The sequence below is a fragment of the Lactuca virosa genome, chromosome 9 (genome assembly GCF_052849685.1).
Source record: "Lactuca virosa cultivar CGN04683 chromosome 9, Lactuca_virosa_CGN04683_v6, whole genome shotgun sequence".
Lineage (NCBI taxonomy): Eukaryota > Viridiplantae > Streptophyta > Magnoliopsida > Asterales > Asteraceae > Lactuca > Lactuca virosa.
In genome coordinates this window covers 25,613,967-25,628,020 of record NC_136434.1, presented here as the reverse complement: position 1 = coordinate 25,628,020, position 14,054 = coordinate 25,613,967, and positions in this window count along the sequence as shown.

The window sequence follows — 14,054 nt, the reverse complement described above, 5'->3', positions numbered from 1 at the left end:
AAGGAAGTGGTGGGTGAGAGTGGACACCCATTAAGTTGTCATTTTATAGGCAACAACCTTATACCCCCCTTATAGACCGGCTTCGTGAATGAGGCGTACTAGCGGTAAGACGACTTGATCTTATACATATATAAATATTATTAAACTTATAATATTATAAAGTATAAGGGTTGAATTTGAACTTTTAAAATTCTAGGGGTTGGAACTAAAGTTTTTAATATGACTTTACATGTTCCAAAACTTGAGGGCAAGTTTTGTAAACTTTCAAAACTTTTCATTTCTCATAACTTATGAGTTAATGGTTATTAAAAATGAAGACTCTTCATTTTTTGTAACCTATGTGTTCTTTTAATGGTTATTTATAAATGTGACTTTTGGTTATCCATAACTTAAGAACTAGTTATGGACTCCATTAAAACACATAAAGATCAAGAATTAATCTAATCAATTATTAGCACATAATTTCTATGATCTTCTAAACTCATATGTTTATGAATGTTCATATCAAAAATTTCAAGAATCGTAAGTACATATACAAAACTTGAAATTTTGATACGAGCTTTTGAACAAAACTTCGATTTTCAAGTTTTTTTTTTTCATCAAGTATCAAATAAACAAACCAGTCTCTGATACCACTGATGGGTTTTGAGCATTCTAACACTCCTATGGTGTACATGCAACCTTAGAAACCTTAGATCTATGTTTGACTAAGATACATGCAAATAATTGTTTTTCCAAGGTTCTTATCCTAACTAGCATGGCATGGGGTACTTGAATCAAATAAAACTAGTAGAATTACTTACCTTGTAGTAGTAGTTGATTGCATGGAGTTTGAGAGCCTAGCACCAATAATGTGGATGCCTCAAATGGAAGTCACAAATCACCACAAACTTGGAAACTTGAGAGAATAGTCACAAGCTTCTTGAAATCGGCCCTCTTACTTTACTCACCACAACTCGTGTGATTTCAAGAACCAAAGCCTCCTTTATATAGTGTGATGGAATAGGGTTACATTCATGTAAACCCTAATACCCATGTCTTTTCATTTCCATAAGATCCATGGGTTAAAGCTCCATGGAGTATCCATGGACTTTCCATGCAAGCCTAGCCCATTCCAAATAAGCATTAGCCCACACTATATAAATACAAGAGCCCATATTTAATTAGTCATACTTTTGATCTCTAAATTAATTCTAGATTAATTATAGATCAATCCTAATTAAATAATATGATTTTATATTAATATATTAGGACTTATAATATATTAATAAATCATAACTTATACTATTCTCAAACGATTATCCATAAATTGTTCGGGTGAAGTGCAACCCAAATGGACCATGCCGGGTCGGGTCAAGTACATACCAAATATAGTTATGGACTTAGACACTATATCCAACACAAACATCTAATCAAATGTCAATACCAACCTTTAACCGAAACGTTCACCGTCGAGATGGCTAATGGAGAGAAAGAGAGCACGAACGACATATTCTTAGGCTGTACTCTTACCCTAGACAATCACTCCTTTCCCATCGATCTTATGCCGGTATCCATCAAGAGCTTCGATGTCATCATCGGCATGGACTGGTTGAGCTCCAATCGTGTTGATATTCTTTGTTTCGAGAAAGCTATCCGTCTCAATCTTCCCTCTGGTGAAACCCTCATGATTTACGGAGATAAGCTTAGCTCGAACCTTCGTATCATCTCGTGCATCAAAGCTCAGAAGTACCTGCGGAAGGAATGCCATGCGTTTCTAGCTCACATCGTTAATAAGACGCAAAAAGTTAAAGACCTCGAGAGCATCCCCGAAGTCTGCAAATTTCCTGATGTCTTCCCTGAAGATCTCCCAGGAATTCTTCCCGAACGTCAAGTCGAGTTTCGTATCGACTTAATCCCCGGAGCTACTCCTGTAGCTAAGTATCCCTACCGTTTAGCGCCAGCGGAGATGCAAGAATTATCCAGTCAGCTCAATGAGCTGATCAGCAAGGGGTTTATAAGGCCGAGTTCCTCACCTTGGGGAGCTCCGATCTTATTCGTGAAAAAGAAAGATGGATCCTTTCGGATGTGCATTGACTACCGAGAACTGAACAAGCTGACCATCAAGAATCGATATCCCTTACCTAGAATCGACGATCTCTTCGACCAACTTCAGGGAGCCAGTTATTTCTCAAAGATCGATCTAAGATCAGGGTACCATCAGTTGCGAGTCCACGAGAATGATGTGCCCAAGACAGCATTCTGAACTCGCTATGGACACTACGAATTTGTAGTAATGCCCTTTGGTCTGACCAACGCACCGACAGTATTCATGGACCTGATGAATCGAGTGTGCCACCCTTTCCTGGACAAGTTCGTGATCGTGTTCATCGACGATATACTTGTCTATTCACGGAGTGAGAACGATCATAAACAGCACTTGAGGCAGGTGCTGGAAACATTAAGGGCGGAGAAGCTATATGCAAAATTTTCAAAGTGTGAGTTCTGGATCAGGAAGGTGAATTTCCTTGGTCACGTGATTAGGAAAGAAGGCATACACGTGGACCCTTCCAAGATCAAAGCGATAGAGAATTGGTCTGCACCAAAGACACCCACAGAAATCCGACAATTCTTGGGTCTCGCAGGCTATTATCGCAGGTTCATCCAAAACTTCTCCAGAATCGCTAAGCCGCTAACTACCCTAACACAGAAAGGTGTAACCTTTAGCTGGGGAGTCCAGCAAGACACTGCATTTCAAACATTGAAGCAGGCCCTGTGCAGCGCACCTATCTTGTCTCTACCCGAAGAGACGGAAGACTTCGTGGTCTATTGTGATTCGTCCAATCAGGGCCTAGGCTGTGTGCTCATGCAGCGAGGAAAGGTCATCGCCTACGCCTCGAGACAGTTGAAAACGCGCGAGGTCAATTACACAACTCACGATTTAGAGTTGGGAGCAGTGGTCTTTGCGTTAAAGATCTGGAGACATTATCTCTATGGAACCAAGTACACTATCTTCACTGACCATAAAAGCTAGCAGCATATCTTCGACCAGAAGGAGCTAAACATGAGGCAACGGCGATGGGTTGAGCTACTCAGTGATTACGAGTGTGAAATCCGCTACCATCCCGGCAAGGCCAATGTGGTGGCAGATGCCCTCAGCCGAAAAGAGTACTCAGGTCGTAGAGTGAAGGCATTGACCATGACTATCCATTCCCATTTATCCGCGCAAATCAAGGAGGCTCAGCTGGAAGCCTTGAAACTAGAGAAAGTGGCGGATGAAGCATTGCGGGGAATGGACAAAAACTTAGAGGTTAAGGGAGACGGAGTGTACTATTTCATGAACCGAATCTGGACCCCAAAGTTTGGCGGGTACAGAGAGGTTGTCATGAATGAGGCTCACAAGACGAAATACTCCATTCACCCAGGTTCAGATAAGATGTATTTGGATCTCAAACAACTCTATTGGTGGCCAAACATGAAAGCAGAAATTGCAACCTTTGTGGGCAAGTGCTTGACTTGCGCCAAGGTGAAGGTGGAGTATCAGAAGCCCTCAGGTTTACTTCAGCAGCAAGGAATACCTTAGTGGAAGTGGGAAATGATAACAATGAATTTTATCACTAAGTTACCTAGATCCCCGAGTGAGCACGACGCCATCTGGGTGATTGTCGATCGGTTGACTAAATCCGCCCACTTCCTGCCAATCAAAGAAAACTTCAAGATGGAGAGACTTACACGGATCTACATTCAAGAGATAGTTCGCCTTCATGGGGTACCTGTATCCATTATCTCTGACCGAGATAGCAGGTTTACCTCGAGATTCTGGCAATCACTACAGAAGGCTCTTGGAACTAAATTGGATATGAGCACAGCTTATCACCCTCAAACATATGGACAAAGTGAGAGAACAATTCAGACATTGGAAGATATGTTGAGAGCCTGCATCATCGACTTCGGCGAGTCATGGGACACTCATCTTCCCTTGGTTGAATTTTCCTACAACAACAGCTACCATACCAGCATCAAGGTTGCGTCGTTTGAAGCCCTCTATGGCCGCAAGTGCAGATCCCCTCTGTGCTGGGCCAAAGTGGGTGACACGCAGCTAGTCAAGGGTCAAGTCCCTGACAGCACTCTCACTGGTCCTGAGATTATCCGAGAGACGACTGAAAAGATTGTGCAAATCCGAGAACGACTGAAAGCCTCACGAGATAGACAAAAGAGCTACGCCGATAAGAGACGAAAACCCTTGGAATTCCATGTCGGTGACCGCGTCCTCCTGAAGATCTCGCCCTGGAAAGGCATGATACGTTTCGGAAAACGTGGAAAGCTAAACCCAAGGTACGTTGGACCATTCGAGATTCTTGCAAGGATCGGTCCCATAGCATACAAACTCCAGTTACCACGAGAGCTCAGCAACATCCATCCTGTCTTCCACGTATCGAACCTAAAGAAGTGTCTATCCGACGAGACACTTGTGATTCCTCTCGACGAGATCGATCTGGACGAAATTCTACACTTCGTGGAAGAACCTGTCGAAATCATGGATCGGGAAGTCAAACGTACGAAACAGAGTCGCATCCCGATAGTGAAGGTCCGCTGGAATGCCAAGCGGGGTCCTGAATTCACTTGGGAGCGCGAGGATTCAATGAAGCAGAAGTACCCCCATCTCTTTCCAAGTTCATGATTGGTACTTTATTTCTGAATTTCGGGACGAAATTCCCTCTAACGGGGGGATGATGTGACAACCCGGAACTTCAATCTTGTACCATTAATCAATTCAATCAATATTTAACTTGTTTTGTTGATTTCTGGTGCTATTCAAGGGTTCATTTAAGTGTTCTAAGCTTGCATTTGACCAAGGTTGAGTTTAGGAATGAGTCAAAGTGTAGCAAAGTGAGAAAATCGGGCCATACGCACCTCTTGGAGGAGTGTACGGCCGTACACCTGGGTGTGCGGCCGCACACCCACTCCCTTGGCAGCACACTCGCTTGTGGGCAGCACACTCACCCTATATAAAGGGTAGACCCCTTCCATTCATTCCTTTAGCACCTTGGCAGCACACAACATCATTTCCTCTCAAGTCTCTCCAACTTTGAACCTTCCAAAGCTTCAAGAACGTGAGTACTTCATTCTCTATCTTGCAATCCATGAAAGACCACTCTATCCAAGCTCTAAGTGTGCAAAAACGACATGTTCTTCGTGTTTGGAAGTGAGTGCGGCCGCACACCCTCTTAAGGTGGCCGCACACCCTCAAAACACCCTCCAAAGTGAGGGTTTTGCTTCCATAATCGATGTAAACATGCCCCTAGCCTTGTTGCACCTTGGAATGGACATTTTGGGCATCATTTTGAGGGGTGTACGACCACACACACCTGTGTACGGCCGCACACACCCTTGTGCGGCAGCACACTCCAAGTGTGCGGCAGCACACCCAAGTGTGCGACCACACACTCTTGTGTGCGACCATACACCCATTCTAGGACCCTTATCTTGCACTACAATTGAGTATAGACTTTAAACACTTCGTGGATGTGAGTATGGACCTTGAGAACACCTTGAAGACACCTCATTTCATGAGTGTACGGCCGCACACCCTTTGGGCCGCACACTCATGGCCGCACACACACTCTAGGTGGCCATACACCCCCTACACTCCATCCTATAAGGCCCTATCACTTGGTGCAATTAGTTTCAAGTCCCTAGAGTGGATTTCCATCACATATAGTGGTGAAATACCTTCATTTGACTCGTTTATGTGTCATTGCGTGATAATTAGGATCGAATCGTGATTAAGGCTTCACTTGAACACCCAGCTTTCCGTATCGATCCTTCAATCGAACCACTCGCTCGAGGTGAGTTCATACCCCTACATTTTCCGTATTTTTTTAACATTTTCAGGGGGGAATACAAGCTAAACATAAATGTTTTCAAAACTCATGAAATTCTCATACTTTAACCCTTTTGTACTGTGTTGAGCATAAGGGGCGTTTTCACTAAACTTGCATGATTTTCCGGACTCGCTATTCACTACGTTTTACATACAAACTATAATCGGTATAGTTTGGGATTTTCTAAACATAACAAGTATAGAAACTTTCACTACTCAACGTATGCACTAAGACAGAAATAGTTTATAGTTTGCATCACTACTTTATCGCGTTTTCATAACTGTAATTATCACTACAAACGGTATACATTCGGATTTTCACTACGGTAGAACGCTACTACACTACATGTAAACTAGATTGTACGATATTGTGAGGCGCTACTTCACTACTGTACCCTTAGGTGTACATGGATAAATCCTATCATAGTATAACCAGAGTCTCCTGGATGGGGAGCGTGAGATTTGTGAATAGATCTATTCGGGACTGACAATCCCACACCCGAACTGCTAGGTACAGTTAGGCAGGCATGCCTAGGGTGACAAATGTCATTTAGCGCGACGCCTGAAGAATGTTGGAAAGGTCTCTAGTCATATCAAGCATGGTTATACGACTCACATTATGTATAAATCACCTTTAGTTTACAAACTGACACTCTTCAACGGTTTTATTTATACTAAATAGAACTAAAACACACTACGTATACTGGCCAAGCCAGGGTTTTCAAACAGAACCAATTATGCTATGGCTTTACATACAAAATATTTATACTTCATGATTAGCTTTAGCTAGTCACATGAGGTAGTATTTTCGCATATCACTACAGTTTTCAGTAACGAACATTCATGGTTTTATACGTAATCGATAACGCTACATTTTCACTACAGAAAATATCGGATTTTCTTGAATCTATACAAACATTTCGGCTAGCTCATCAATAAGTTTTCATTACAAATTACTGCTTATGAACTCACCAGCTTTATGCTGATATTTTCAAACTGCTTGTATTCTCATGAAATCAGTAGACAGGTACCTGCTGGGTTTTTGAGGAGTGGCAGCAATAAGAGTTTAATGTTTATATTCATACAAAATATATGATGTAATTCAAACAAGTTCCAGACGATTTCCAAATTTATGTAAACATTTTTATTTAAGTTTTCATTGTAATGGTTGCGTTGCTATGATTGCTATTATACATTGGTTGTGATGCTATACATGACGTCCTCCACCCCGGAATGTTTCCGCCTTCGGTTTCGGGGTGTGACACACAAGTCCATGTTAGTGTGTCGGTTAACCACACACGCTCCACTAACGACTTTGAGAATGCAAATATCACAATTGCTATCTACTTAAAATCTACTTAGTGAAAGCGTTTCCTCACCATCATTTTCATGAATCGAAGAGAAACCTTATGACACTTAGATTTTATGGTGTATGTGTTCCTATCCATGTGAATTTGTCGTAACCATAATCACAAGACAAGGTTAGTGACAAATCCAAGCTCATATGGACTAAACCTGATCAATCTCAAATTCTTGCCACCTAGCAGCACAAGGGCCTACCATGTCTTCCAAGTTGTCATGCAAACAATTGAGAACTCATAGAACTCAAATGCATAGTCAACTTTTAACTGGAATGGGCACAGAAACAAGAATATGTCAACACGATAGGTTACAAACCTCAAGTCGTGTGCTAGAGATAATCAACAGGTTTTTTTATTCTTGATTAGTTCTTGAAACTTTTCCAAGATCTTTAAGACTCCCACTGACCTCTTGACATATAAGATTCTCTTGTCAAGAATCATTCCTTGACAAAACAAATATCCAAGAGATAGTACGGAATCTTTATCAAGACAAACACTTCACACAATTGGCCTTAGTTGGTCTTTGTTTTATCCAAAACATCACAACTTACCAATTTTCAAATGTATAAGAGTAGAAATCATTTTACTCTTACATTTGACAAGTGTTATAAACCTTCTTTAAGATGTGTCACTCAAGTTACAATCTTGGAGTATGACTCTAAGAATTGTTTTGGAACGAAGTATGACTCATCTTCTTGATTTAACCACTTCAACAATTCATGACTCCTCTTCTTAGCCATAAGAATGCACTAAGATATCCTTAGAGGATGAATTGTGATATTGTTTCATAATCCTTAAGATAATCATAAAACATGATACTGAAGTACTTTCCCATCTTTTCAGATTAGAGAAACTTTTATCTTTCTGCCTAATTTGATTATTCTCATTCGTTCTGCCATACATTGAAACTTTTCCAATGTTTCATAATTACACTTAACCTTGTGAGTATAACCATATTCACTAAACTTTAGTAAATCATGATGAATAGTCTTATCATTCTCTGTGGTGGACCTGACCAGCGCACACTCAAGTGTACCTGATCCCCTAATCCTTCTCTTGACTCACATATACATGTGATTAAGGAATTAGTCATAATTTCCCAAAGATGAAAATTTTCATTCCTCATACAACACAAGTTGCATGATTCCAAGTTTCAATCCAACTAAAACTTGGGTAATGAGAATTTTTCCTTATTTGGTAAATTATGACACTACCACAAACGAAAGAATCAAATCCATTTTCCCATATTGCTATCAATGGAATCATATAAACAATAATTTTTCACAAATGTCATTGTAAGGAGATATAATAAAATAAAACAAAATTATATTTATTTATAAAATGCGGAAAAAACTTCTTCCTTACAATGCAACTTTAAATGAAAACTATGCTATTACATATTTCCTAGCAATCTATCATAACTCCTAAGCAGCAGCTCAAAAATCCGATCTTCAAATCATGCGATTGAAATCCATCTTCACGATCAGATTCCTCATACTCTTCCTTTAAGTTTCTTTCCCTTTGCTTGATCCTGCCATACATCAAAATGTAATCTAGTCACATCATGTATTAAGAATCAACGATTATAAACTTAACAAAGTTAGATAGTGGATTTACCTGAAGCAGAGTCAAACTTTTTGATTCTTCCTTCTCTCAGATCCTTCAGGTAGTTATGGTAGCTTCGCTTCCAATGTCCCTTCTCTTGACAGTAAAGACATACAGACTCTTTGGGAATGGTACATGGGACTGTCACAGACTTAGTCTTTCTCTTTACCATTTGGTCAACCAGGTTGACCATGGCCAATCCCTTTCCATTGGGAAGAGAAAACTTTTATGGGCTTCCAATGTTACCTTGAGAGGCAGACCTTCCAATCAAATTTGCTTGACCAATGCGCCAAATCATTGTTGATTCAGCAGCAACAAGCAAATAAGAAAGGTCTATTAGGGTCATGTCGTGATCTGTCACATAGTAGTCTTTACAGTACTCACCATATGACTCACGAAGTGAATGAAGAACCCAGTCAATAGCCAACTTCCTTGGGACATCGACACCCAACACTCTCAGCCTGTCGATATGTGACTTCATCTCTAAGACGTGAGAACACAAAGGCCTTCCATCTTCATGTTTCATTGCAAGCAGGACTTGAGTGATCTTGAACTTTTCAAGTCTTCAAGCTTGTGGGTCAGGGAGAATAATTGGAGGAGGTGGAGGAAGAGAAGTATGATTTCCATGATCCAATCGCAGGACATCATCTTCATTAGGAAAGCTTTTTCCAAGAGATTTGGGAAGATCATAATTGTCTAAACCAGACATCTAAAATGGGAGAAATTCAAGTTAGTTGATTTAAGTCCTTAATATAACACCCAATATGAAATATTAAGGCTAGGACCCAACACAATATTTTATAACTTGGAAGAGGGATGCCGTAATCCAAGCTACAAAATATTTGAAGGTAGTTGAATGACGATTCACCAATTTCCACCATGAAAAACGAAATGGGAATTAGGTTTTAATTGGCTTTGAAACTCCTAGATCTTTTGAGATTCATTAAACTTTTTAATGGCATGTTTAAATCTAGATTGTGCCCTCTCAAGTTTGTGACTGGGATGCCGAGGATCACAAACAAGGTGTGAATAACCATGCAAATATACTTGGTACTCTTAATTTTTATCACCTAATCGATGTGTCGGTTAACCACACGCGCTCCACCGATCTATGATAAACCTTAAGCCACCCTTTTCCAACCTTGTTAAATCTAAGTTAGTGTGCCGGTTAACCACACACGCTCCACTAACGACTTAAGCAAGGTGCAAAGTGTAATTTCATGGGTTAGCACCAAATTCACATTTTCCTAAGTAACTAAGATTGGGAATTTACACGTGTTTAGTTACTTAGTATTTATCATTATACTTTTAATGAAGGGAAAATTATAGTCTTGTCCTACCCGTTCGGCTAATGACCATCCACCAGTCAAGGAAGCGGTGGGTGAGAGTGGACACCCATTAAACTGTCATTTTATAGGCAGTAACCTTATACCCCCCTTATAGACCGGCTTCGTGAATGAGGCCTACTAACGGTAAGACTGAATTTGTTCTTATACATACATATATATATATATATATATATATATATATATATATATATATATATATATATAACTATTAACTATTAATATTATAATAGTATAAGGGTTGAATTTTAACTTTTAAAAGTCTAAGGGTTTGACTTGGAATTAAAGTATTCATGAAGGGAAACTTTACAAATTCCAAAACTTGAGGGCAAGTTTTGAACTATTCAAAGACTCTTCAATTTCATAACTTATGAGTTTAAAGTAGTTTTAATGAAAAACTCTTCAAGTTCCATAACTTGAGGACAAGTTATGGAAGACTTTAAAGCATTTAAAAAAATGAGACTCTTCATTTTATAACTTATGAAAATCTTATGAGTTTTTAAAAATCATAAATGTGACTTTTCATATAACTTGAGGACAAGTTACAAAAATACATATTATGAACAACTTTTAGATCAATTTGTATTGAAAACACATTATCACATAACTTTTCTATTAATCTAAATCAACTCATAAGAACAAGATAATTCAAATCAAACAATTTTCATGAAATTAGCCTAACCATTAAACTAATACAAAACATGAATCTATTGACAATTATCTTTGAAATTGGATTAGCATGAACATTACCACATCAAAAACAGGTTTATAAGTTCAAAAATAGCTTAGGGTAATGTTCCTAGTCTAATTTCAGCCAAAAAAAACTCGAAAATATGTTGTCAAGGGGTCCAACTCGTCGAGTGCATGAACCAACTTGACGAGTTGGATGATTTTACACATGGACTCGTCGAGTCCCTTAATGGACTCGTCCATTCCCCTGTCCAGACAGCAAAAAATCGATTTTTCCAGCTTTTTCCAGCAAATTGCATCAAGTATAATTGAAAACAAGCCTAGGCTCTGATACCACTGATGGGTTTTAGTATACTACAACATCCTATGGTGCACATACAACCCTAAATACCTTGGATCTATGTTTTCACTAATTATACATGCAAAGGAGTTTCTAAGGTATTAAGCCTATAACTAGCATGCAAAGATGTACACTACACAAGATGCTAGTTAGTGTAACATACCTTTTATGTGGCTGGAAGTCTTGAACATTTAAGAGCTTAGTGCCCCAAGTGTTGCACCTCAAATGGTTCACACAACACCAAGAACCCTTGGAATAACTTGAGAATAAGGATACTAGCACCAAAATCGGTTTTGCCTTCTTGTATACACACACTAGTACCATTTCATGAACTAGGGACCTCTTTATATAGTGTGGAGGATTAGGGTTACATTCATGTAAACCCTAATACCCATGACCTTTCATTTCCATAGGATCCATGGGTTAAACACTCCATGGACTATCCATGAAGACTTAGCCCAACCTAAATGAACTTGGCCCATCCTATATATATAAGAGTCCATATTTAATTAGTTCTTTTTTTATCACTAAATTAATTCTAAATTAATTCTTGATCAATACTAATTAAATAATATGATTCCATATTAATATATTAGAGCTTATAATATATTAATATAAATCATAAGTATCCTTTTTCTCATTTTGTCTATCCAATTGTTCTGATGCCATGCAACCCAAATGGACCATGCCAAATCGGGTCAAGTGCATACCAATTATAGTTATGGACTTAGACACTAATCCAATAGTATTTGCCCTAAATATATGGAGGCATTATCTTTATGGCACGAAGTGCAAACTTTTCACTGATCATAAGAGTCTCCAGTATCTCTTTAATTAGAAGGAATTGAATATGAGGCAACGACGCTGGCTAGAGTTACTCAAGGACTACGACTGTGAGATACTTTACCACCCTGGTAAAGCAAATGTTGTCGCTGATGCTCTCAGTCGGAAAGTAAACCTTGAAAAGAAGAGGCCAAGAGCGTTAAGAATAGTAGTTGTCTCGACGATTGTGGAAAGCATCAAGAAAGCTTAAGAAGAAGCTTCAGAGAAGAATGACCAAAAAGAAGAATGTTTGGGAAAAACGTTAGTGTTCGGTACAAACAGTGAAGGACTGAAGGTATTCCAAGATCGGATTTGGGTACCTAAGACGGGAGGAATAAGAGATCTTCTGATGGCAGAAGCTCACAATACCATGTACTCGATTCATCCCGGTAGCACTAAAATGTATAGGGACCTAAAACCCTATTACTGGTGGCCGACGATGAAGCTCGATGTTGCAAAGTATGTGGCCGAGTGTGTAACTTGTGCAATAGTTAAGGCACAACATCAGAAACCGTATGGGAGTTTAAAACCTTTACCTGTGCCCATGGGTAAATGGGAAGACATCACTATGGATTTTGTGACTAAACTGCCCAGAACGAAGAACGGTCACGACATGATTTGGGTGGTTGTGGATCGGTTCACTAAGAGTGCACACTTCATAGCAGCCAACGAAAGGTGGTCTATGGATAAGCTTGCAAATGCTTACGTGAAGGAAATTGTAAGACTTCACGGTGTTCCTCTAACGATTGTATCGGATCGTGATAGTCGTTTCACGTCAAGGTTTTGGAGAAGTCTATAAGAGGAATTGGGTACGAAGTTGTGTTTGAGTACATCTTACCATCCGCAGACTGATGGTAAGAGCGAAAGAACGATTCAAACACTAGAAGATTTGCTGAGAGCATGTACCCTGGAATTCCAAGGTAACTGGGATGAGCATTTACCTCTGGTAGAATTTTCCTACAACAACAGTTTCCACTCGAGCATCAAGATGGCACCTTATCAAGCTTTGTATGGACAGAAGTGTCGTACACCATCTTGTTGGCTTGAGGCTGTAGAAAAGCAGTTTATGGGCCCCGAGATAGTCCATCAGACTGCTGAAAAGCTGAAGGTGATCGGGGAAAGAATGTTAGCAGCTCAGGATCGACAAAAGAGCTATCCTGACAAGAAAAGACGACCGATGACATTCGAAGTTGGAGATTTGGTTTTGCTTAAAGTCTCACCGTGGAAGGGACTTATAAGATTTGGGAAATGATGAAAGTTGAGTCCAAGGTTTATTGGACCGTTCAAAGTTCTTCAGAGGATTGGGAACCAAGCTTACAAGCTTGAATTACCCGAAGAACTGGATGGTATTCATAACACATTCCATGTGTGTTATTTGAGGAAGTTCACGAGAGAAGTTCCCGACATAATTCCAATCTCAGAGTTAAGGACGGATGAGAATAAGAGGCTAGTCGAAGAGCCCGAGGCAATTGTTGACCGTAAGACTAAGAAGTTCCGACGCAAGATGGTCGACTTAGTGCTAGTCCGTTGGAAACATACGAATAGGCCGAATCTCACCTGGGAAACAGAAAGTGACATGATGAGTCGCTACCCACATCTGTTTGCTGATGCATGATTCCGAGATGGAATCATCCTAAGGGGGGGAGAATTGTAACGCCCGTGTTTCTGGGCTAAGCATTAGTATAGTGATGTAATAGTCAGGTTAACCATTGTAACCTATTTTGAAGTAATAAAGATGAATTATTTGAGTAATACGTGAATTATGTGAATTTATGTGCTTATTACTTGTTTATAATGATATAATATATATAAAGGATAAAAATAAGCGTAAAAAATAAAGTGTTAGATAAACCCAATATCGATGAATAAAGTTGTATTGGTCGTGACAAGGATTCCGGACATATAAAGAACGCCGAAATCCGAGTTATAACGAAGAAGTTATGACCTGTCGAAGTTTCACGACAAAACCGGCACGACGCTGTGTGACGTAAATAGTGAATTTATGATAGAGGACTTTTTGGCCTTAG